A 24,207-nucleotide genomic window follows, 5' to 3' on the forward strand; every position below is an offset into this window, starting at 1 on the left:
CATGAAGATAAATGACTTGAGGATAAAATATAAAAGAATTAAAAACCAATGGATCTACATAAAGCCATTATTTTTAAATGCATATCTACTTTCAAACAAAACTACCAAAACTCGGGTGATAATGCACACAGCACAAGGCCAGATCATGACTAAATTTAGATAAGATTGGGACGTAAGGGCTACATATATATTTCTTTGCTACATAAAAACTACTCTAGGAAGGGCTCACATAAAGCATAGTGACCAATCCAACCATTTTACCATCTCTTCCAGGTCATTTTTTCCTTACCTGGAATAAATTAGATATATAAAAGGTTAGCCAGTAAAATAGGTTGGTCTAGAGATGCAATGCATTATTTTTTATTAAATATGTTTACTCACATAGAACCAACCATCTACTTCATATTCTATTTCAACTATCTCTCCAAATGTTAAGTTCATCTTCAAGTGCAACATCAACCAACAAAGAGTTAAAACAATGTTTGATCACATGTATCCATTTCAAAATAGGAACCTATAATACTATCAAATCTTCAAAGATAAACAAAGATACTTATGCAAGAGTCTAACTAGTGATCTTGGGATGATGAAATTTTTGAAAAGTGACTTAGTCTACTTTGTCCAAGTATAGACTTATCCTCCTTATCAATGGAAAAAATATACCTATTTCAACCTAGAATATGAAGAAAACTATGTTCTTAAATTATATGTGTGATAAAATGTTCATATCCATGTGGATACGTGTGACAAAATATAACAAAAAAAGGTTCTATACCTTCAAGAGTAACATCATTTTTCCATCTTCTGGTGCATGTCATTTTTTGGTCACATCCAAAATAAGATTCTACCACTCTGAATCGAGAATGCACATGTAGTTGCATTCTATATGATGGAAATTAGGTGGAGCTGAAAAAATGCACCACATTTACATTTATTTAATAGGTATATTATATTTTAAAATTATAGACCATCATGAACATTAGAACTCTAGTTGTTATGGCCGAGAGAATTTCCTCGGCAAGCTAGCACATAGAAAGTATTGATTTGCTTGCATGTTGAGGAAATTACCCTTGCTTTTAAGAGTCAAAGTTACAATGTTCATGATGGTCTATAACTTAAAAAACCTAATTAAAAACCTCTAATAAAAATGAAAACCTATTGCATTTTTTATCTCCACCTGATGTTTTATGCATGTAGACTGAGATTGCATATTGAACTATGGCCTACTTTTCCATTGCCTGAAACTAAGAAATTCACACAGTTAGTTGTCATGCAACCATAGGTTAATGTTGAGCTTCAATTGGTTTTGAGAATAGTTTAGTATTCTATACTAATCAAGGCAAAGCACATGAAGGTGGAAGGTCATTTGGCCCCACCCCTTCCCCTAACATCTAAATTCCCCATTAACATATGAAATCTTTAAGAAATGATCAATCTTTAAAGTACCTGGAAGATGGGCTACTCTTAGGGGAAGTCCATCTTCATTGTTCACAAGCAATTCATCATAATTCTTTAGTGTTCTCATACATCTAACTTGGGTATGTCCAAGAATTTCCTCATCACCTCCTGCATAAAATAAATCCAATATTACAAAATGCCTCCTAATAAATAATAGTTCAAGTGAAATGAACACATGAAAAATGAGAGAGAAAAAGAGGACCCTACTTACCAATATGCATTTCCATCACAACTATGGCCATGCTACATTTTGGGTGAGTTTTATGTTTCATTATTTGGACTATGGAATATGTATGTAGTTGGATCAATAAGAACCTTGAAAAAGATCACTATGTATATATACATACATAGACACACATATGTGTTTGTGTGTGTATGTATACACACACACACACACACACATACATATATATTGATCACAAGGGCACAAAAATGAAATGTAGAGAACACAAGGGCATGACAATGAAATGCAGTGATCACAAGGGCACAAAAATGAAATGCTAGATCTCAACCAATGTTCAGAGCTCTCCACCCCTATTTAGAGCTCTCCATCCTCTTTTGCGGGAAGCTCTCTACATTCAATCAAAACAAATGGAGAATGATTCATGTCATGTTTTCTTTCTTTTGTTGGTTATAATCCATAATCCACAATCCACAAGATCTCTCTATATATATATACAAACATACATACATAGACACACATATGTGTCTATGTATGTATATATACACATAGATATATATATATATATATATATACACATATATACATACGTATGTACGTACACACACATACATATGTACATACATACATACATATACACATACATATATACATACATGCATACATACATACATTTGCATATGCAATTTTATCACCTTGGAAAACTGTATTTGATCCTGCAAGCTAGGAACAATTGATTGTTTGTTTTATTGTACCTAATCTGATGACAATTCTATAGGAATTTGTAATCAACCCAACTAATCAGAAACTAGACCAATTTAACTGGGTTATGGCTTGTTTCTTTCTAAAATTATCTACTATGATATGTTTTTATAAAAAAAATTGCGAACTCTACCCATTTTTCTTGGACTACATTATTTTTGTGCAGGATCTTGACCAATCTTGAAAACTTGAATGCTGAAGTGAAAGCTATTGAGGAACAAACACCTATGTCAAAGTTACAAGATAATGTGAAGTTGATTTTAGATATGGTAGAGGTAGACATTGAGAAGTTTGATCAAAATTTAAGGCACAAGAGAGAGTCTGTGGCAATATACCAGAAGGAGAAGGAGTAGATTTAGAAAGTGATTCCATGGTAGAAACAATAGCTAGACAACATAGAGGATATTATGGGAGCACTAGATAGAATTCAAGAAAGTGTTGTGGTAGGTACTATGACATTGGAATCACTTGCAAGTTTCTTTGATAATTTATAGTCCAAATATCGGGAGGACAACTAGTTGTGTACTTTATCATGTATTGCATCTGCATTAGCTTTGCCATTTCTTATAAGAGTTTTTCAAGGTTGAGAACCACTTCAACATCATTTGCATAGTTTAGAGTTAATGTCATTGTGGCAAGGCTTCTACAAGGGAATGAGCCTTGTGATTATGAAATTTCCACAATAGCAAAACTTACTTCTTCAAATCCTTACACTCAACTCTTCATTGAAGTTATTCTTCTAGAGGTGAGAATAGCTGCTATAAATTTCTAGGAGCCAAGGAACCCTAAACCTATGCTAATTTTTTTGAAGACAAGAGAATTTACTACCAACTTCAGTACTTCATAACATTTTGGATCATATAGTCATTCCCAAATTAACATCAGCAGTAGATACTTTGGATCCTCATAGGGAGACTGTACCAATACATGCATGATTACATCTTTAGCTTCCATTATTGGGCTAGTATATGGAGCTTTTATATCCAACCATTTGTTATAAGTTGGGGGATGTGCTTCATGCCTAGCATGCAAGTGATGCATCTACATATGCAATTTTATCACCTTGGAAAGCTATATTTGATCATGCTAGCTGAGAACAACTAACTACTCATTTTATTGTACCTAATCTAATGACAGTTCTATAGGAATTTTTTATCAACCCATCTAATTAGCAACTAGACCAATTTAATTGGGTTATTTTCTTTCTAAAAATATCTGCTATGATATTTTTTTGTAAAATTTCTTGCAAACTCTACCTATTTTTCCAAGTCTACATTATTTTTGAGTGGGATATTGAGGTAAGTCACTTAGCACAAGTTGAGTGAGTTTTATTGTTTATTATTTGGATTCTAGAATATGTATGCAGCTAGATCAATTCTTATGGCATGTTAAGATGTAATAAGCACCTTAAAAAAGATCTCTTTGTATATATACATACATACATAGACACATACATATGTGTGTGTATGTATATATACATGTACATGTGTGTGTGTGTGTGTGTGTGTGCGCGCGCGTGTGTGCGTTTCTATGTGTGTGTATAGATGTATTCATACATACATACATTTATATCTCCATCTACCACATCAACACAACTCCCATTGATAAGTTTACTTAATGTTTTACAAGAAAATACACCTAAAGAACTATTAGCTCAGAAGCAAGAACATGGTGGTGAAACAATATAGAAAATGCTTGACATGAGAGGTCCACAAGTGAGGGTGTTGACCAATCTTGAAAACTTGAATTCTAAAATGAAAGCTATCTAGGATCAAACACCTATGCCAGAGTTACAAAACAATGTGAAGTTGATTTTAGATATGATAGAGGCAGGTATTCAAAATTTTGATCAAAATTTAAGGCACAAGAGAGAGTCCATCACAATATACCAGAAGGAGGAGTGGCTTGAGAAAGAGATTGCACAGCAAAAATAATAGCTAGACAACAGAGAAGATATTATGGGAGCACTAGATAAAATCTAGGAAAGTGTTGCAGTAGGTACCATGACATTTGAATCACTTGCAAGTCTCTTTGAGAATTTACAGTCCAAATATCAAGAGGACTACAAGTTGTGCAATTTGTCATATATTTCATATGCATTTTCTTTGCCATTTCTTTTAAGACTGTTTCAAGGTTGGGGACCACTTCAACATCCTTTGCATGGTTTAGAGGTATTATCATTGTGGCAGAGGCTTCTATAAGGGAATTAGCCTGGTGATTATGGAATTTACATAGAAGAATAACTTGCTTCTTCAACTCCTTACACTCAACTCTTCACTAAAGTTATTCTTCCAGTAGTGAGAATAGCAATTATGAATTCCTAGGATCTAAGGGACCCTATACCTATGCTACATTTTCTAGAGACATGGGAGAAGTTACTATTGGCTTCAATACTTCATAACATTATGGATCATATAGTGATGCCCAAATTAATATCAGCACTAGATACTTGTGATCCTATAGGGAGAATGTGCCAATACATGCATGGTCACATCCTTGGCTTCCATTATTGGGCTATTATATGGAGCCTTTATATCTAACCATTCATAATAATTTGGGGAATTTTCTTCATGCCTAGCATGCAAGTGATGCATCTAAATATGCAATTTTATCACCTTGGAAAATTGTATTTGATCCTGCTAGCTGGGAACAACTGATTGTTCATTTTATTGTACCTAATTTGATGATAGTTCTATAGGAATTTTTAATCAAACCTACTAATCAAAAACTAGACCAATTTAACTGGATTATGGCTTGTTTATTTCTAAAATTATCTACTATGATATGTTTTTCATAAAATTTCTTGCAAATGTTGCCCTTTTTTTCTAGTCTGCATTATTTGTGTGTAGCATTTTGAGGTAAGTCACTTAGCACGGGTTGAGTGAGTTTTATTATTTTATTATTTGGATTCTATAATATGTATGCAGTTGGATAAATTTTCCTATTGTACTGAGATGTAATAAGAACCTTAAAAAAGATCTCTTTGTATATATGCATATGTACATACATAGACACACACATATGTGTGTGTATGTATATATAAACATACATATACATAAAGGGAAGCTTCTCTATACATACATATACATACATAGACACACACATATGTGTGTGTATGTATATCTATACATACATATACATAAAAAAAAGCTTCTCTAATTACCTACTCGGGGAAATATAAAAAGATACATACATATACATAAAGTGAAGCTTCTCTAATCTCTAATGAACAAGTACTAGACTAGGCAAATATGATGTCCTTGACTTCTCTACCTCCAAATGATAGAAAAATGGACTTCTGGCCAACAAAGCGAATGGATTTTAGGTACTTAAATATTTGTTAATTCAAATTGATAAAATTATTATGTAAAATCTATTTTTGCCTCTTCCTCTATACTAGGTCTCTTATGGATGTAGGTATGAAAATCCAATCTACATCGATAAGTTTTTACAGTCCATTTCAAAATAATTCCTTGGTGTATTAGCTTTTTTCCTATTCATCTAATTTTCATCATTTTTTTTTTTATCAAATCAGGTTGCCCATTTGATTTAGAGATACTATGGATGAATATGCTCTAGGAATTCAAAGACTTAGCAATAAAATTATTTTCCTCCTATCTTAAAATCTTGGGCTAACACCAGGCTATTACCTTGACATGTGCTAAAAAATGAGAAAAAGAATGAGAATGAATTACTACCCACCCTACCTTAAACCAAAGAGTGGTGTGGGTAGAAACTCACCTCTACTTGATTTGTTTTGGAGGGGTGTTTTAATATATATTAAGATTAGGATAACACCAAGAAGAATGAAACTAAAGATGGAATCCTCAATCTCCCTACCTACAGCATCCCCAAGGGAATGGTGGCTCTCGAAGAAATCTTTGACTTAGGACCCCAAGTGAAAGAAAAGATTCTCTAATTACATGTTGGGGGAAATATAAAGAGATACATGTTTAGAAGGAAAAGAAAATAACATTTAAATAGGTACCTCTTCTCTCCCTACCTATAGCATCCCCAAGGGAATGGTGGCTCTCGAAGAAATCTTTGACTTAAGACCCCAAGTGAAAGAAAAGCTTCTCTAATTACATGTTGGGGGAAATATAAAGAGATACATGTTTAGAAGGAAAAGAAAAGAACATTTAAATAGGAAAAGAAAAGAACATTTAAATAGGTACCTCTTCTCTCCTTGAAGAAAACTATAGAGCAAGGGCACAAAGATCACAAGGGTATGACACATAAATGAAATCATAGAGCAAGGACACAGAGATCAAAAGGGCATGATAATGAAATGCAGAGACCACAAGAAAGGGCACAAAAATGAAATACAATGATCACAAGGCATGGCGATGAAATCCTAGATCTCCACTGATCTCCACCAAGGGCATGGAAATGAAATGCAGAGATAACAAGGGCACGAAAATAAAATGGATAAGGGAACAATAATGAAATCTCGATCAACATTTAGAGCTCAGAGCTCTCCACCAACATTTAGAGCTCTCCACCCTTGTTTGGAACCCTCCACCCTCTTTGATGTAAAACTCTCCACAATTGATCGAAACAAATGGGGAATGATTTATGTCATATCATGTTGCCCATTTAATGTAGAGATATTGTGGATGAATATGCTCTAGGAACTCAAAGACATAGCAATAAAATTATTTTCCTCCTATCTTAAAATCTTGGGCTAACACCAGGATGTTTCCTTAACATCTATGAAAAAATGAGACAAAGAATGAGAATGAATTACTACCCACCCTACCTAAGACCAAAGAGTGGTGTGGATAGACACTCACCTTGACTTGATTTGTTTTGGAGGGGTGTTTTAAAATCTATATTAATATTAGGATGACACCAAGAAGAATGAAACTAAGGATGAAATCCATAATCTCCCTACCAACAACATCCCCAAGGGAATGGTGGGGAATGGTGGCTCTAGAAAAAATCTTTGACTTAGGACCCCAAGTGAAAGAAAAGCTTCTCTAATCACATGTTGGGGGAAATATAAAGAGATACACATTTAGAAGAAAACAAAAAGAACATTTACATAGATAACTCTTCTCCCCTTGAAGAAAATTGTAGAGCAAGGTCACAGAGATCACAAGGGCACGACACAAAAATGAAATTGTAGAACAATGGCACGGAGATCAAAAGGGCACAGTAACAAAATGCAAAAATCACAAGCAAGGGAACAACAATAAAATGCAGCACTAACAAGGGTATGGCAAAGAAATCCTAGATCTCCGTTGATCTTGACCAAGGGCATGGAAATGAAATGTAGATATCACAAGGGCATGGCAATAAAATGTAGTGATCATAAGGGTATGACAATGAAATCTCCATCAATATTCAAAGCTCAGAGCTCTCCACCAACTTTTAGAGCTCTCCACCCTCGTTTGGAACTCTCCACCCTCTTTCCTACGAAGCTCTCCATAATTGATCAAAATAAATGTGGAATGATTTATATCATATTTTCTTCTTCTTTTTTATAATCACATAGGTGTCACAATTGTGACACCAACATCAATATTCCAACTACATCAAGGACAATTGTAAAAAAAATGAAAATCACCCACAAATTACCCTATCATCACAATTTGACACTAAATGTCGTAGTGTCAATTAAAAACTCCCTCCTCACCTTATCCTAAGCCTTAGAAATATCAAGTTTTAGAGCCATACCTAGGTTACCACATTTCTTCATGGAGTGAATCACCTCATGAGTGGTAATCACTGCATCCAAAATCTGTCTAGCAAGGACAAACCCATTTTGATAGGAGCCAATGAATTTTTCTAATAGGGGTTTAATGCAATTAACTATCACCTTAGACATAATCTTAAAAATTGTGTTGCATATACTTATGGGTCTAAATTTCCCTAGTCACTTTGGTTCATCAATTTTTAGTATCAAAACAATAAAGAATTGGTTGAGCTCTTTCAACAATTTTCTTGTTCTGAAAAAAACCCAAGTAATGTGGGTAACATCATATTTGACAATTTCCCAAAACTCCTAGAAGAACACTGGGGAAAAACCATCTTGTCCTAGGGCTTATTACGAGCCATAACAAAAATAGCTTTTCTAATTTCCTCTTATGTAACCTTCCCAATTAGGTCCTTATTAATTTGTTCATCAATGACTGGGTTCACAAGCCATAACAATACTACCTGTGTATTGACATTGAAAGATTGTAAATTTCTTGAAAGTAGTTTGGCCCCTACTCCTTCATCTCTTCCTCATTCAACAACCCATCGCTAGTGTTATCCACTAGTTTTCTTATGGTTTTCCTCTTTTTTTCTTTTTGAAGTCATCGTATGTAAAAAAGTAGTATTTCTATCACCCTCTACTAGCCACTAAACCCTTGAATTTTGTTTCTAGAAAATATTCTCCCTCCCTATTATCATCTTCCATTACGCATAACAGGCTAGTTCTTCTTGTTGAGATTCATAAGATCAATTTCCACTAGCCATATTATTTTGTAAGGTCTCTAGTTTTCTTTCAGTCTCCTTCTTTTGCTAAAAAATTTTACCAAAAGATGATTTACTCCACCCTCTAACCTCCTTTCATATCCTTTCTAAATTTATAGCAATGTAGAATATTGTTCAACCCTAAACTACAAGATTCTACCATTAGGAGATACAATCTTTAAACTCTGGGTGTGAGTGCCATATTAATTTTTTATCTAAAAGGTATTCTTTTGACTTTTTGAATCACATTCCAAGAAAAAGAAGCATGGAATGATCAGAAATGGTCCTAGGATAAGCTATAAAGGTGGTACTCGAGAGAATGTCCCAATCAAAAAAGATTAGAGAATGGTCTAATCTAACCTAGATAAGATTATCCCCCATCCTATTGTTCAATGAGGTAAATAGAACCCCCTAGAGATCAATATTAAGGAGGTCCTTTCACCCCAAGAAATCAGCTAAATTATACATACTTTCAAAGAAGTCTTCTAGGGCTCCCATCTTCTCCAAGGGGTAAAGAGGGGTATCAAAATCCCTCATACAAAACATAGTTTCATTCCTCATCAAGTTAAATATATTATTTTCCTCCTCCCATGTCAAAGTCTCCCATTCCAAGTACATAGAAATTAAACATATTCCATCTATGGGTTTTGGGAACAAAACCAAAAAAAGTAAAATAGGGATATATATATATATGGATATTCTTACCTATAACATTGTCAGGGTTTCAAAAAGTAGATATACCCTCTAATGCCCCAATATCAATTTTCTAAGAGAATTTAGCACCTGGCCAAACATACTCAAAAAAATTAGAAAATATTTGAGTCATCATTTTAACCTCTTGCAAAACAATAATATCATATTTCAATTCAAAGATTTTTTGTTTGACTTCATACTACATCCTAGGGCTATTGAACCCCCTCACATTCTAAGAAATAATTTTTTTTTTTTTCAATTTTTGTATCTTTTCCAAGGTCTTTTGCTTTCCCTATGCTATATCCCTCACTATCTCCTAGTGAAGGGTCTTGGTTGGGTGTCTCCTAACTTTCACAGCCAGATCAACATCTACCTTTCCAACACCTCTCACTTTTCTCTAGGGTACTATCCATCTAGCATTACTATCCAGGGTATTCACCATCTTTTGTGAGCTCAAGAAGGCCAATTCTAATGAGTGAACCTTAAAAATACCTGGGATGGACACCATTAGGGTATCGCTCACCCAGGGTGATTTTTTTTCCTTTCTAAAGGGGTTTTGGAAAAGATCCAAATTCAATTGAGTCTTCTCAACCTCTTTCAATAGTCCAATGAAACTAAATATTTCTACACCTACCACTTGAGATGTGATTGTAGTAGTCTGCATTGAGGGAATCTCCCCTTCCTTAAGACATGTTCCACCTTTCTTAGTGGTCTTTAAGACCCTAGCAGCTGATACATCTAAGTGATTCTCCTTATCCTCTATATGGTTATTTACCTGAGCATTAGGGGATGTTTGTAGTTCCTCCTCATTCTAAGGACCATCTTTTTCTACATAGGTTGAGGGGACTTTGAACCCATATCTAAAACCTTCCCAAGGGTTGTATGTGACTTAGCGCTATCCCATAACCTTGTCATGGCTTCTTTTGAGTGTTTGAATTCAACCACTCTAGGGGAGGAGACTTTTTCCTCCATCTTCTCACTGTTGAGGAGAGGTTGTAGTCCATAACCAGGTGCTCAAACATATTGCATTTTTGGCAGAAGGAGGTGACATTCTCATACAATATGGGTTGAGACCAAGCACCCTATTTTGATTTTAGAGCCACTGAGCTTGGTAGGGGTTTGTTCACTACTACATTCACACAGAATCTAGCAAAACCTTGTCTATCTTTGGTACTAGTCATGATGCTAGGTTTAATAAAGTACCAAAAATAATCCCTAATCCATCTAAAAACTTTCTCATCCCAAAATTCTAAGGGGAGTCCCAAAAATTAGGCCCAAACTAGAGCAAGCTTGTGTAGGTCTAGACTTGAATTAAATCATCACTTTCATTTTGTTAGCAATAAAAGGTACTTACCATAGTGTGAGGAGCCCTCCAGAATGGTGTTTCTGTTAGCTACAGTTGTGAAGCTAAAAAGAAAGAGAGATCTTGATGTTGTTGAAACAGTCATAGTTCCTACCAACCTCCATTTAGTTGAGCACCATTTCCTGACCATATCCACATTAGGTCTAAAAGATAGAAACTTTCAAGATAGACTTAGAGAGAGCCCAAAGGATATTGAGTCAACCATTGAGTCCAGTAGTGAAATCTCAATCTCTTATGATCCTGATACCACTTTTAGATGTTCTCCATATTTTGTAGGTATCTTGGAATCTATGAAAACCCCTTTCCAATCCATCTTTAGGATTACAATTTCCTTGGATCCCACATCAATAAAAGGTCCCCTAGGGATGGGGGGCAGGAAAGCTAGCTTATTGAAAAATCTAGGCAGCCTACAAGAGTTTAGCATAAGACTAGACCTTACCTCCATAACGGAGGCTTATGATTCCATAGATAAGACCAAAAATAGATCTAAATAGGCTTGCATCAGATCGAAGATGGGGAAGGAAAGGGCCCTGTAGGGCATGGAAAACCATATGTGGGAGTTACAGGTGGGAGTTGCAAGTTAACACCTCCTTCATATGTCACTTGTTAATATTAACAAATATCGAGATATTTATATATCAATAACACAAAAATAAATGAAAATGATTTTATATCACTTTTATTACATCTAAGAAGTGAGAATGGTCCACTTAACACCAATAAATGGCTACATGGATCTTGTCTTTAATGACATAGTTGAATCTTGTTATCAAAGAATAGTATGGATAATGTTACATGATTTAAACAAACCATTGTGTTAGTTGAAGTCAAATTCATGAGTGAAAATAAATTATTTGGAAATGGTTCAAAATTTAATCTCAATCAAATGAGTGATTATTGAATGTGCTAACTACTCTTACTTGTTGTGTCCTCTTTTTTATCATGTTATATATTCAAAAAAAAAAATTAGTGAGGAATAAACATTCACCCCTAGCAATACCTTATTTTTATAGTTTTCCTAAATTACCAATCTTTCCATTATAAAAACTTTTTTAAACATGTGCCAAATATAATGGAAACTTTGGAGTAAATATTTCAACATATTCCTCAAATTTTCTTTATAGGAACATGATGTTGCTAAAGAATCCAAACCTACAATGTTTGAGGAAATAAATTTTAGTTGGACTAGGACAATGATTGAAATCTCATGATATTTTATTAATTAAACAAGTATTTCTACCTATGATCATCATAGGAGAAAATGATAACTCAAAATTAGTTTCTACATATGATTTTTTTAAAGAGAAAATGATGTTGGAAATATTCAAGACTATGTTAAGTTACAGAGAGGGGAGGGGTGAATCAGTAACTTCTAAAATATTAATAATTTCAATTCTTAATCCAATAATCCAATTATCATATCTGATCTAATTGCATGCATGAGAAACTAAAAACATGAAAGCATCCATAACAATTTGACACAAAGATTTGGTGACCCAAAAACTTTCCAAATAGAAAGTAAAACTAGGGTGGGGATGATACCCACAAACTTTAGTACTATAGCATAAAGTTGGCCTATTAAGGCTTACATTGATCAATTCTAATGATCTACCCTATTAGGAGCAATTAGGACTACTAGGTCCACCTTGTGAGAGGATTTTACAAACATATAATGAAGTATGCACTCAATAAAGAGATTTATGAAAGACTATTAGGTCTACCTTGTTAAAGGATTTTGACTAGTTCACCTATTAGGATGAATCAGTAGTAGATCTTTGATCTTGCAACTAAAAGAGATTCGTTTGTGTACTGATCACCTTTCTATGATACATATGTCTCTGCTGCTCCTTATGTTGTTATGGCCTTTATGATTCACTTTTCTTCTATTGTATTCACTTTTTCATACACATTCACATTTCATACATTTTACACATAGATGTGGTACAATACATTACATATATATACCAATCCAAATTACATAATTACAAAGTCGGCCATGATACAAGTTAACACAAATATTACAAAGTTGGTCCACACGAAGATACTCAAGTTTTGAAGATTGACTTGATGAAGGTTTGATACTCGGCATCCACTATCAATGCTCAACATCATCATGCACTCGATAGACATAGAGGCTCAGTCCATACTGATCACCTTCAAATAGTCTTGAACTCAGTCTATATTGGTGACTCAATAGATATTGTGCAACTCGGCAAATATTGAATCACTTATTTACCATGTGAAAACTCGGTAAACACTATCACCTTAAGCTTGGTTAACACTAGCTTTGCATCACATGAATTACAAACTTGGTAAGCATTGCATAGCTCAATAACTATTGATAATCTACTCTATAACCACTGAGATGCTTAGCAAACACTGAACACTATCCAATGAGCTTGGTAGCTATACACAATCTAAATAAGTGTGTGTCACTAATAACAGACTTGACTGATATGTCAATAATCTCCCCCTTCAGCATTAGTGACAAAAACACTTATCAACCAAAATTGAATAACTTATATCCATCACCAATGATATTGGCTCGGTAGAGTATATTATTTTTGAGATTTTTCAAATTTGATTTTGTAAGGTATATACAGTATACTATACAACTTCTTGCTATATACAACATGTCTTTCTATACATATTTTTTTTACTGAGTTCACACCATATTCACAGTTGCTTTGTTGCTCCCTCACAACTTTTTATGTCATTCTCCTCATATTATGTGTCTCTCCCCCTTTTTGATAGTAATGCCAAAGATTTATTCTAACTTATTTACATAGAAACACCAAAATAAGATAAAAATCTAGAATGTACCTTGAGAATGATTGCCAAGGTTTTATCCCAATTTTCTTGCAATACCTTGCATGTATGAAGTGTAATCTGTACCTCTAGTGATAGTTCTATCATATGGTCCACAATAGAGAAGTTATTATCATGGATTAGAGTTTTTGAATATACAATATTTTTTTGCATTGCATCCATGTTTGGAAGGATCATATTCTCTATGTCAATCAATGTTGATCTGATCCTTGCCTCTTCTCTTAACAATTCAGCTTGCATGTTTGACAAAAAATTGGTTTTCTTAAAATGTGTAGAGCTTGAACTAGGGTCAAGTTGCAACTGCTAAGCACTAGCCTTTAGATCTATATCTATTTTCTACAATTTATTCTTTATTTCCTTTGTAAACTTAGAGACATCATATAGTTTCCCAAAAAGTGATGACACATTTGAACAAGACATTTCAAGATAGAGAAAAATTGTAGAAAGCTCTACTGGATGAATGGCTATTTTTTGAGCAATGTGCTCCAACACTTTATCATCAAATTTATTTTCAGCCTTTTCAACTAGCTTATCTTGTCCATCAGTGTCTTCATTGAATTTCTGGGCTACTTCTACTAGCTAATACAAAATGGGTTGAGAAGGATCAATCTAAATTCCTATTGCCTCTACCAAAATGTTCTTTGCATCATCAATTATCTTATACTCTTTATCTCTCTCCTCTCTTAGTCTTTTTTGTTTAGCCTTTTTCTAGAGGAGTTCACCAAATGTCTACATTTGGTCTAGAGTAAGCTTGTAAATATCCCAATTGGGGATTACTATTTCCTCATCTAGATCAATATCTTCCTCTATCTCCTTTCCTTTTCGCAAAAATTTTGTGCTCGATTGAACCTTAGGCTCAATTGCCCTTACACTTATTTCTTTTGTATCCAGAATAGAAACAATGGTAGATATACTTGGGCTTGTAGTAAAAACTGATACTGCACTAACTGAGGGAATACTTACAGAAGTATTTGAAGAATTCAAAATTGATGAAGTCAAAATTGTAGTGTCCAAAACTAAAGTAGAAAAAATTGGTGTTCTCACCACTGATGTACTCAAATCTAAAGTAGTCAAGGAATCTATAGCTAATGATACCAACTCAGTTGATGAAGAAGGAGTCTGCAGCTTGGTAGATGAAGCAAAGGTTACTTCTATAAATGATGTGTTGAGTTGAGTAGGGGCAAAGAGTGATTAGACATTTGATGTATCACTAGTGGTCACAATAAAACCTGTTGAAGTTGTCCCCATACTTGATGTAGTTAGTAGTTTTCTCGAGGAGTGAGGAAGTGAGGCAATGACTATTGCAACTATCTTGACTATGTAAGTCTCCTCATCATCTTAATTTTCTTCCTCAGTAGCCTCTTGCTCCTTGTATTCTTCATAATCAACTATAACAAAATGAGTGGATCCTTCATCATCCTCTTCATCCTTGCCTTTGTCATCATCATCATCATCCTTTACTTCAACTAGAAATTCACTTGTTTTTTGAAGATGATAGACATTTTTCCAAGTGTTAGTTGCATTCTTCACAACATACTCAATATATTTCATCAAAATCTAATAGGTATTGAATTTGAGAGTCATTTTATCTTCATTTTTCTTCAGTGACTCTTTACCTCTGCATGTAATATGCTTTGTAATAACTACCTCAAGGTTTGTGCATATATGTCTTTGACTATTTGCTTGGGATGTTCCCATCTTGGCTTGATTTTGTCTAATAAGACACTAGGAATCTGAGAAGCTAGCTAGTTAGGGGAGTACTTCCATTGTCCCATCTTGTCCATGACCAAATCTTCTATTTACTTCTTCTCCTCATCTATTCTGGTTTCATATTTCAAAGCCTTGAAATTTGTTATACCAACTCTGGCTTTTAATTCCTTTAGCCTATCCTAGAAAGTGGGTCGAGGTTGGCTAAATATGATATCTCCTCCTCCTTCTTTGTCAGCCTTCTTCCATGATCTCCTTGTGAAGACTGCAGTGGATGGTTTTTTTGGCTTGGTGATGATCACCTTGCCCTTCTTCTTTAGAGGTTCTTCCTTATCAGATTCTTCCTCATCCTCTACTTCCTCTACATCCTCACCTTTTCGTTCAGTTAACAAGAGTGGTGCACTTGATTTTAGATTTTCTATCCTTCTCTTTCCTTTGCTAACCATCCGTGGTAGCTTTATTTCAAGTTCAATCCTAGCTTTTGCTTCATCATATGTTCCAAAGTAAGAGGCTTTAGAATCAACTAGTTCATTGACAAGGGTTTCAATGATATCCTTTGTCTCATCAATGTTAACCTCGTAACTAAGAGGTTTTACCCATGCAATTCTAGGCCTTTCTACTTGAATGTACACCATATCACTTTCAACCATGAAACATACATCATCTTTATAGTCTTCAACTAACTTCTTTGGAATCTTGAACCTATTGTTCATTTTTTACTTGAATGCATCAAAGTAGTTTTCCATGATACAATTGTAGTTCTCACCCATCTCAATAATATACTCATTTATTTGATAGAGCATAGGCACATCTTTTCTCTAGGCTATAGTGCCTTTAAAAGGGAAGAACTTCTATACATAAAAGAATAGGGAAGTTAACAATGAACCAAACTTGCATGAGTTGTTCTTTGATGTTCTTATGCTTTCCATGTTTTTGTTGAATTGTTTCAATAAGAGGTCGGCAAGGTCATAAGACAAGTTGTTCCTCATCACCTTATATGCCAAATCCATGGCTTCACATGACACACTATTTAGTCAACTTGAACTATATATCTTGTGTGCAATTTTTGCATCGGTGACACTATTGATTTCCATTCCTCTGCCATCCCAATCAGCTAGGGTTTTCTTCTGCAACTCTACTCGACCTAGATTTTTTGTCATTTTGGCTTTAGCTAGCATAGGGAGGCTAGTGATTTGATGAATCATCTTCTTTATTATCAAAATTGGTTGTTCTAGTCATAGCTGCATGTTATGCACCTGGTTGAGGATAAGCCTAATCCATTTGATTTGAAATTCTTGGGGCATATGAGGGATATGTGTCAACCCTTTGGTTTCCAAATGTTTATGCTTGGGTTTTAAGGCTCCATTTACACATAGCTGACCTAGGGCATCATCCATTTCTAGTATACCAATTTATTGAATAACACATTTGAAATGAGTATGAATGTCATTGGTAAGAAGTACCTTAGGAGGAATCTAGGATTGTGCATTGCTTGGATCTAGGGTTTTAGCAATCACAGGAGTTAACTTGAAATCTGGTGCCTTCCATTTGACTCCATGAACCAACATGCCAGATCCTTGCTTGACCTTGATACTGCTAGATGCCATTTTTCTCAGTAAATTGAGAGATCTTGAAAAACTTTCACTGGAAATTCACTCAAATCACTTTGATTGCATTGAAAATCACTCTTTGCGATAGCACTTGAAAATTCATGGTAAAAAATGAATTTGGTTCTGGATGCCTTTTGTTGAAATTTCATCATTAATGCTTGGTACAAAGGTAGATGTGTTGACATCATGCTTGACAGATTGTCATCCACTATTCTATACTGATCACTTGGTGAAGTCTCCGTGACTCGATAACCATAGGTGTCTTTATCACTTCTGACCTTGCTCGATAGAGTCTATGACCCAACCTTACTTGGTAGATAAGGTAACTCTATAATAACTAATACCAATATTTCTCAGTGCTCCCTTTATATCTTTTATACATATTTGGATCTTTGTCACCTTTCAACTAGAACTGATTCAAATGTCTTCTTGATAGCCTGGTTCTAGTTCTCCCTTGAGAACTTAATTAGAAATGGTAGAGTCACTCGATTCATGAGTGACTTGACCATCATTGCTTGGACTAGTATCCTTGATAGACTTAGGAATCCATTTCTATCTCATCTACTTTCATATGTTATCAGCCTTTTCCTTCTTTTCATCTTTAATTCTACCAGTATTCAAGAAATTCTTGCAAAGATGACCAAGTGCTATACAAGTGAAACATCTTTTGGTGGTATCTCTTTTCCTCATATGATGTTTATTACAATTCATACCAATGTGTCCAAATTCTCCATAGTAATGACATCTACACCAAGTATTGTAGTCCCAACCAAATATTGCTTTCACAATTTACTTTGCTGGATTGAATGACTTGGTTTTGCATTCTGATGCCTTCTGTCCATGTTTCTCACATTTATGACAATTGCCTTCAAATCTTGGTTTCTCTTTGCATTCATTTTCCCTATTACCATGTTGATTGAAATTGTAGCATTTTCTATTAAATTTTTCTTTCCCATTGCTCCAACATTTTTTTGATGTATGACCTATCTTACCACAGTGATTGCAAGTAGGTCTTTGACTCTTTTGAGCACCTTGTTTGAAAGATTCACCTTCTTCTTTGTATCCAATTCCTACTTTGTTAGAATAAACCATGGACAGAAATAAAAACTACATGCAAATATAACCAATAATAGAAAATAATAGATCACGCATAAATGAACACAAGGCACCAAGATTTAACGTGGTTCACCCAATCCCTGGGCTATGTCCACCAAATAGCAAGTCCAATCTTATTACAATCTAGTGATTACAACCTGATTACAGTCGGTAATCCCTTACAGCTCAATACCACTGCAAGAAGCAATTTTGCATCATAGCATAATGAAAATACCTAACCCTAAACCCTTTTATACAAGTATTTTATCCATTTTAGGGTTACAATATGTCGGCCATAATATGTCAGCCATAATATGTTGGCTACAACGTCAGCTTATGAAGTATGTACAGTACTTTCCTGATCAATCACCATAATATAACAATCTCCTACTTGGGGACTAATTAGGCTCCACACTAAATAACAATCTCCCACTTGGAGACTGATCCTGTAGCAATACCACTACCACATGGGGCTCCCACTGGATCAAACCACCCTAGACTCTGTTGTTCTTTGATTCATGTTCAGTCTAAAAGACCAACCAAAACTGAAGAGGAGTTCAGCTTCTCCCTTGTTACAACCTTTGTCAATGTATTTGTTGGGTTGTCATTTGTATGGATCTTCTCCAACTTTAACTGTCCATCCTCCAAAATTGACCGAATGAAATAGTACCGTAACTGTATGTGTTTGGTCTTAGAATGCAAAGCTAAATTCTTTGTAAGATGAATGGCACTCTAACTATCTGTGAACAAATAATTATCCTTCTGAGGATGTCCAAATTCTTCCAAGAAGAAATGAAGCCATATCATCTCCTTGGCTGCCTCCTTAGCAACAACATACTCTGCCTCTGTATTGGATAAAGGATTAATCTTTTGTAACCTAGAAACCTAGCTCACGGCTGCCCCACCAAAAATAAAGACATAACCTGTAGTACTTCGCCTAGTATCGATATCCCCTGCCAAATCTAAGTCAACATAGCCCTGTAAATCAGTAATAGAGCCCCCAAAGTGTAAACACTTATTGGATGTTCCTCTCAAATATCTGAGAATCCACTTGATAGCATTCCAATGCTCAAATCCTGGATGACTCATATACCTCCTAACGACTCCCACTGCATGTGCAATATCTAGCCTAGTACATACCATAGCATACATTAAGCTTCCTACAACTAAAACATAGGGTACCTTGGGCATCTTATCCTCCTCTTCCTGTTTCTTAGGACACATCTCCTTAGTCAACTTCAAATGACCAGGTAAAGGTGTGCTGATAGCTTTAGCATTCTCCATAGAGAAACATTGCAACACCTTCTCAACATAATCAGCCTGAGATAGAATTAATGTTCTATTCTTCCTATCTCTGCAACTCTACATACCAAGGATTTGTTTTGCTACCCCCAAATCCTTCATAGCAAATGCATGTGCTAACTGGCATTTCAACCCCTTAATATGATCCATGTTAGACCCAGCTACAAGCATATCATCAACATATAAACATAAAATAATGTAGCTATCATCATCCAACCTCTTAAAATAAACACAGTAATCTGAATGACACCTATTATATCCATGCTCATGCATAAAACTATCAAATTTTAGATATCATTGTCGAGGTGCTTGCTTCAAGCCATATAAACTTTTCTTCAATTTGCACACTAACTTCTCCTTACCTTTGACCTCAAAACCCTGTGGCTGAGCCATATATATTTCTTCATCCAAATCACTATGAAGAAAGGTTGTTTTAACATCCAACTTCTCTAAATGCAAATCTTCAGTAGCCACAAGACTTAAAATAGTACGAATAGAAGTCATTTTAACAACAAGAGAAAATATCTCATCAAAATTAATTCTATTTTTCTGTGCAAATCCTTTTACAACTAACTTGGCCTTAAATCTTTTCTGACCTCCTTCCTCTTCTTTCAACCTGTAAACCCAATTATTTTATAAAGCCTTTTTACCTACAAGCAACTTGCATAGATCCCATGTCTTATTCTTTAGAAAAGAGTCCATTTCATCTTTCATTGCAGACTCCCACTGAATCTTCGTATCCACCTGTACAGCTTCATCATAACTTTCAAGTTCACCAGCATCAGTAAGTAAAATAGAATACAAAGAGGGAGAAAATCTTTGTGGAGGTCTAATTTGCCTCATTGACCATCTAACATTCAGTGGTGTGTGTGGTATTTGTTGTTGCATTTGTTGCACATCATGAGGAATGGCTGGAACATAAGCTTTTGGAGTATCATCCAGCACTACATAATCATCTTCTTTCTTCTCATGTTGCTGCAACAGATCTTTGTACAACACTTTCACATTGAATATGACATCCCAGCTTCTAACAATTTTAATATTTTCAAAATCCCAAAGCCTATAACCAAATTCATTAATTCCATATCCAACAAAGACACATTTCTTTGATTTAGGTTCTAGCTTGGTTCTATTTTCAGAGTATTTATGAGCAAAAGCTTCATAACCAAAAGTCTTGAGAAAAGAATAACTCACCTTCTTACCAGTCCATGCTTCCTGTGGAATACCACAGCCCAAAGGAGTAGAGGGACCTCTATTAATCAAATATATAGCAATATCAATAGCCTCCACCCACATGTGTAAGGGCAACCTAGCATGCAACCTCATGCTCCTTGCACACTCCATTATAGTCCTAATAATGTGTTCAACCACTCCATTTTCCTGTGGAGTCCTTGGAACAATTTTCTATCTATGAATACCATTATTGGAGCAATAATCTTCAAATTCATGACTACAATACTCACCACCATTATCAGATCTGAGACATTTTAATTTCTTACCAGTCTCATTTTCAACCAAGCATTTCCATTTCTTAAAAGTTTGAAATACATCAAATTTTTTTCTAAGGAAATAAACCCATACTTTTCTAGTTGCATCATCAATAAATGTAACATAATAATGAGAGCCACCAAGGGAAGATACCTGAGGTGGTCCCCATACATCTGTATGCACAAGATGTAATTTCTCCTTTTTGTTTTCCTTCCTAGTCTTTACAAAACTCACTCTCTTTTGTTTTCCATAAACACAACTTTCACAAAAATCCATATTAACACATTTTAGACCCAGTAAAACTTTCTTTGAATGAAGTACTTTCATACCTTTCTCACTCATGTGCCTGAGTCTATTGTGCTATAGTGTTGTATCAGAATCTACAGTAGCTATTTGTTCTCCCTGCTCAACTACAGCAATTGTTCCTGAATATTTATTTTTCTGTGAAGCAATCAAAGTAGAAGGAACAATATGACCTGTACAAAGATATAAGGTGCCTACTTTCACACCTTTTGCTACTACAAGGGAACCTTTTGAAACCTTCTAATTTGTATCATTAAAAGTAACTACACAACCCTCATTACTGAGTTGCCCCGCTGAAATTAAATTCCTACTCAGCCTTGGAACATGTCTTACCTCATGTAGTAGCCAATGATTCCCATTCTGCAACTTAATCTTAATTTTTCCCTTTCCAACAATCAGACAAGGTTCATTATCCCACAAATAAACAAGCCCAAAATTCCCTTGGACATAATCAATAAAATAACCTCTATGAGGTGTAGCATGAAATGAAGCACCAGAATTTAAAACCCATGAATCATCAACACTTGCTAAAGACAGAAGCAAAGCATCCTCTTCAGATTTGTTACTTACCATATTTGCCTCCTTGTCTCCATCTGATTTATCTCCTTCATTTTTCTTTCTATTCCAACAATCTTTCTTTTTGTGCCCCGGTTTCCCACAGTACCAGCAATCATTCAGTCCTCTTGATTGAGACCTTTTCCCTTTTCACTTTCCTCTTGATTTCCCATGGTTTCCAGAGTTACTTCCTCTCTTAGTCATTCTGCCCTTGCTTTGTGCTTTCAAAGCACTTCCTGATGTAGATCCACCTGAGAATTTCCTACGAGTTTCCTCACTCAAAACAACACTGATCACATCATCATATTTTAGGGTACTAGATCCAAGAACAGAATTACTCACCGCCATTACCAAGCCATTCCATCTTTTAGGCAAAGAGCACAAAATCAAGAGAGCCCTAATTTCTTCATCAAAATTGATACCCATAGAAGATAACTGACTAGTAATTGTATTAAACTCATTTAAATGATCTGCAATAGATCCACCTTTTGCCATTTTCATATTAACTAAACGCTTCATGAGAAATACCTTGTTTGAAGTGGAGGGCTTTTCATACAGTGTCGCTAGGGTTTTCATCAACCCTTCTGTCATCTTTGCTTTTGTAATATTAAATGCCATTGATGGTGCCAAGCATAATCGAATTCTTTCGAGTGCCTTTCTGTCCAAAAGATCCCATTCAGCATCTGACATAGTTCCCTAATTCTTGGCTTTGCCTTCTAACAGCTTTCATAAATCCTTTTGATATACATATAGTCTTCCATTTGCATCTTCCATTATTGGAAGTTCTACCCATTAAACCTATCAACCCTCAGCTTACCCTCATCTACCATTGCTCTCACTCAACCGTGAGACTCCCACTCAATCGTAAAACTTTCCTGTAGAGGATAATTGAAAAATAACTAGGCTCTGATACCACTTGTTAGGATAAACCACAGACAGAAATAAAAACTACATGCAAATATAACCAATAACAGAAAATAATAGATCACACAGAAATGAACACAAGGCACCAAGATTTAACGTGGTTCACCCAATCCCCGGGCTACATCCACCAAACAGCAAGTCCGATCTTATTACAATCCAGTGATTACAACCTGATTATAGTTCGTAATCCCTTACAGCTCAATACCGCCGCAAGAAGCAATTTTGCATCACAACATAATGAAAATAACTAACCCTAAACCCTTTTATACAAGTATTTTATCCATTTTAGGGTTACAACATGTCAACCATAATATGTCGGCCATAATATTTTGGCCATAATATGTCGGCTACAACGTCGTCCATGGCCCAAAAAAAAAATTTCGTAAGAAGTATGTACAGTACTTTCCTGATCAGTCACCATAATCTAACATGCTTTTCCCTTTTGTCCATAGAGGTTTTTCTCATTCAACTGATTCATGTCTTCTTATGATTTCATCATCCTTTCATTGAGTTTCCTTTTAGAATTTAGATCATTCTACAATCTTTCATTTTTTGATCTCAAGTTCATGATTTCTTCATTTGTATTGGTGAGTTGATTGATGAAGTTAGTCTGCTGGAGAGATAGATGTTGAATCTCATTATCTTTTCCTTCCATTTATGCTTTTTTTTTGTTTTTCTCTTCCATGATTTCACATAGCCCTACTAACTAGATCTCTTGCTCTATTCTTAGTTTCCTCACTTCTTCTTGCAGTAAACCATTCTTCTCTAAGAGTTCCTTGATTGCATCATTTTCTTCATCTGAGCTTCTTTAAGGGTGAAGGTCTTCAATGTAGAGATGATCATTCATTTGATTTGTAAGTTTCTTTCTTCTTTATGGAATTGGGAGAGTTTCTCTTTTGCTTTCTTGAGTTGGGCAATGGTCATTTATAGATCCAACTTTTCATTGTCTATAGCTTTGTCAAATCTGAATATCTCCATATCCTTGATCTTTGCTCAAGTTGTTAACATTTCTCCTAAGAACCATAAAGCTTTGATACCAATTGTTAGAAATATTCAATACTATGCTAAGTTACTAAGAGGGGAGGAGTGAATCAGTAACTTCTAAAACTTTAACGGTTTCAATTCTTAATCCAATAATCCAATTATCATATCTAATCTAGTTGCATGCATGAGAAATTGAAAACATGAAAGCATCCATAACAATTTGACACAAAGATTTAATGGTGACCCAGACACCTTCGAAATAGAAAGTAAAAACTAGGGTGGGGATGATACCCACAAACTTTAGTACTACAAAATAAAGTTGGCCTATTAAGGATTACATTGATCACTTCTGATGATCTGCCCTATTAGGATCAATTGGGACTACTAGGTCCACCTTGTAAGAGGATTTTACAAACATACAATGAAGTATGCACTCGATAAAGAGATTTATGAAAGATTGTTAAGTCTACCTTGTTAAAGGATTTTGACCG

Source organism: Cupressus sempervirens, chromosome 5 (genome assembly GCF_028749045.1).
Source record: "Cupressus sempervirens isolate cs-2001-9-10 chromosome 5, ASM2874904v1, whole genome shotgun sequence".
Taxonomy (NCBI): Eukaryota; Viridiplantae; Streptophyta; class Pinopsida; order Cupressales; family Cupressaceae; genus Cupressus; species Cupressus sempervirens.